This window comes from Gracilinanus agilis, unplaced genomic scaffold (genome assembly GCF_016433145.1).
Source record: "Gracilinanus agilis isolate LMUSP501 unplaced genomic scaffold, AgileGrace unplaced_scaffold22141, whole genome shotgun sequence".
NCBI lineage: Eukaryota > Metazoa > Chordata > Mammalia > Didelphimorphia > Didelphidae > Gracilinanus > Gracilinanus agilis.
In genome coordinates, this window is record NW_025353739.1 from 831 (window position 1) to 4,490 (window position 3,660).

The window sequence follows — 3,660 nt, forward strand, 5'->3', positions numbered from 1 at the left end:
GAAGCTGGCTTGAGGAAGAATTGGAGTTTCAAATAGAGCTGAGAGAGAGTGTTAATTTCAACTGTTGGCAGTTGTAACCGTTATTCTATGACAGTTACACACTCTGGGTGTGGCATTTTGGCAGTTGGCTTTTGATAGTTGACAGAGCCACATGCAGGTTCTTTTCTCTCTCAGGGCTGGAGAAAGTAACATCCTTGCCTCTCTCTATCTCTGTCTAAGTGAAAGACTTGAAGGAGTGGAGTGTTTTCTTTTCCAACTTGGGAAATGCTATTCATTTATCTGTTAGTGTGTATTGATTGGTTAAACTCTGAAAAGACCAAAGAAAACCTGATCTTTGGTTTGGACTCTGAGTCTTTTAAGGCTCAGAGTCCTAACCTGATTCTTGTTGAGATTCAACCAGCTAGCCTTGGCTATTTTTGTAACTTAAAGGCAAAGTTAAGAATTATAGTGGTAGTTTTAGTTAAAAGAGTATAATTTTGGTTAGTTAGAGCAGGGAGAATTAGAGTAGCCTGTGAACCACAGGAGAAGTGGTTCTTTGTGGAACCTGGGAGTTTATTTGGGTGGAGTTAGAATTCCTTAGAATTAGAAATCCTTTTATCCTTATATATTTTAAATAAAAAGTTTATTTTCTATAACAGGTTCCTTGCACCTGGCTCTGAAGGGAAGATTATGTTTGAGCTTCACTTCACTTTACCACTGAATATATTTTTGATAACATCTATCAAAAGTATCAGAATCAATTTTGAACCTTTATTTTCCTCTTATCTGATTCATCTATTTTTGTTTTTAAAATGAGCAATGCATTTATGCTTGAATTTTGCCATATATTTATCTTTACTGTCATGTTGGCCAATCTAAAAGTTGTGAGTTGATACCTCAGAATTGTTTTACCTTATATTTTTCTAATCAAGAGGGGTTTAGAAACTTTTTCCATATGAATACTTATACCTTTGATTTCTTTATCTGAAAACTGCTTATTCATATCCTTTGTCCATTTCTCAGGTGGGGAATGATTTGTGTTCTTATAAATTTGATTTCATTTTTAAGATACTTGAGAAATGAGGCCTTTATCAGAGAAATTTGATCTAAATTCCCCTAAACTGGGGGGCAGCTGGGTAGCTCAATGGATTGAGAGTCAGATCTAGAGACACTTCCTAGCTGTGTGACCCTGGAAAATTCACTTAACCCCAATTAATTAGCCCTTACCACTCTCCTGGTTTGGAACCAATACATAGTATTGATTCTAAGGTAGAAGGTAAGGGTTTAAATATGTTTTTTTTTTATTCCCTCAATTCTATTTTGTTATTTCCATTCTAATTTTGGCTACATTACTTTCACTTATACAATTTTTTTTAATTTTACATAATCAAAATTATTCATTTTATAAGTTTCAAATGAATAATTTTGAGTACATCAATTCAAAAAGTTAATTAAATTTTAAAAATTTATATCTCGTTATGTTATCTATTTCTAGTTTCGTCATAGATACTTCCTGTCATTATAGATTGAACAGATGGACTATTCTAGGTTCTCCTAATTTACCTATAACTCTTTATATCTAAATAATAGACCAATTTTTACCTCATCTTGGTATATGGTGTGAGATATCATCTATAACTAATTTCTGCCATATTGTTTTCCAATTTATCTAGCAGTTTTTGTCAAAAAGGGAGTTCTTATCCCCAAAGTTGTTATCTTTAGGTTTATCAAACCCTAGATTGCAGAAGTCATTTATGCCCAATCTTCTCCATTGAGTTTCCTAGCCTGTCCAAGATTGTTTTGATGATTTCTGCTTTATAATACAGTTTAAGATCTCATAGTGCAAGGCCATCATTTTGCATATTTTTTTCATTATTTCCCCTTGTTACACTTGACCTTTTGTTCTGTGGCCAAGGAGCCCATGTAGCATGATTAGTTTTATGAATGTTGTCTGATGGTACAAACCACCTAAAGAATATTATGTTTATTTCCTTTTGCAAATAAACCTGTCTTCATAGCTGTTTGTGTGTTGTACTGATGACCTCTGCAGTTTAAAACTTGAATTATTCCTTCTACTTTGTTTTGTCTTAAGGAAGAGGTAGGAAGAGAATAAAAAGGGAAGGGAAAGAATAAAAAAAAAAAGGTGAACTCTTAAAAAAAGGAAGGGGGGGGGGTGCTTTTCCCGTCCCGACGCCTGGATGAGGAGACCTAGAGCCAATTGGTGTGGTGCTATAGGGGACATCCAGATCCAGCTTGCCTACCAGAACCAGTCAACCACTTTCCAGAGCAAGAAGCGGGTGATGCTGGGGGACATGGCCAAGGAGAAGCTGCCTTGCTACTACAAGCACATTGGTCTGGTTTTCAAAACACCCAAGTAATCCATCGAGGGCACCTATATCAACAAGAAGTTTCCTTTCACTGGGAACGTGCCCATCCTCGAAAGGATCCTGTTTGGTGAGGACACCAAGTTGAAGATGTGGATGCAGAGGACCATCATCATCTGCAGAGACTACCTGCACTATATAGATCTGCAAGTAGAACCGCTTTGAGAAGTGCCACAAGAACATGTCTGTGCACCTGTGCTCCTGCTTCCAAGAAGTCCAGATTGGAGACATCATCACTTAGGGTGAGTGCTGGCCTCTCTGCAAGACTGTGAGGTTCAACCTGTTGAAGGTAACCAAGGCAGCAAGCCAAGAAGCAGTTACAGAATTTCTAAGTACTTCTCCACAGCGGGTAGGCAGGGGGGGAATAAGTGTTCACTGTCCCGCTGCTCTGCTAATAAAGGTGTCCATCTCTTAAAAAAAAGATTGATTATTGTTTGAATATTTGATAAAACTCACTTGTCAATCCATCTCTTTCTGGGGACTTTGTCTTAAGGAGTTCACTGATGGCTGGTTCAATTTCTTTTTCTGAGGTAAGATTATTTAAGTATTCTATATCCTTTTTTATTAATCTGATGAATTTTTGTATATTTTATATACTTATATTGTTTATATATGTATAAATACATATATATTTTTAGAATTCATCCTTTTCACCTAGATTGTCAGATTTACTGTCATATAATTGGTCAAAACAGTTTCTATGGACTTCCGGTTAAGATGGCGGCAGAGTAAGGAGTAGCTGCTCGATCTCTCCTGACCGAACCACACAGAACCTCTCAAGGGGAAATAAAAACGAGTCCAGAGGAACGAAGGAACCCCACAACAGGGCGCAGCATTGAAGGTACGCAGAATCTGGGCATTTCCACACTTTAAAGGGGTGAAACAGTTCACACTAAAACACGAGAGGAAGAAGCCCCTCCCCCACCCCCCACACCGCACAAGCGGGTAAACAGGACTGGGGCAACCAGAAAATCACTGGCAGCCCCTGAGCCCGTACCTGTGCGCTGCAAGACGAGGGACCCCAGGTGGCTGGGACTCTCCCTGAGCACCCACCTGGGTGAAGGCACCGCCTCTGGCTGGGACAAAGGCCCCTAAAACTCGGCCTTTCCCAAGCACTGAAGGCATTGCCTCAGGTGTGAATAAAGATCTCCAGCCCACAGACTTTCACTACCTTCTGCAGGGGTGAAGGCAGGGCCCTAAGAGCAGCAGCGCAGGCAAAGGCAGTGCCCTAGGCTTGAATAACGATCTCCAGCCCAGGCTTGGACCTCCAGTGAGGACCCAGTGCAGACCTGAGCGC

The 3,660-nt window shown here is 39.6% G+C and overlaps 1 pseudogene; it reads left to right on the top strand.

The window, feature by feature from the left end:
• Nucleotides 1–2,177: 2,177 nt before the first annotated feature.
• Nucleotides 2,178–2,712, top strand: LOC123254436 (annotated as a pseudogene).
• The last annotated feature ends 948 nt before the right edge of the window (nt 2,713–3,660 follow it).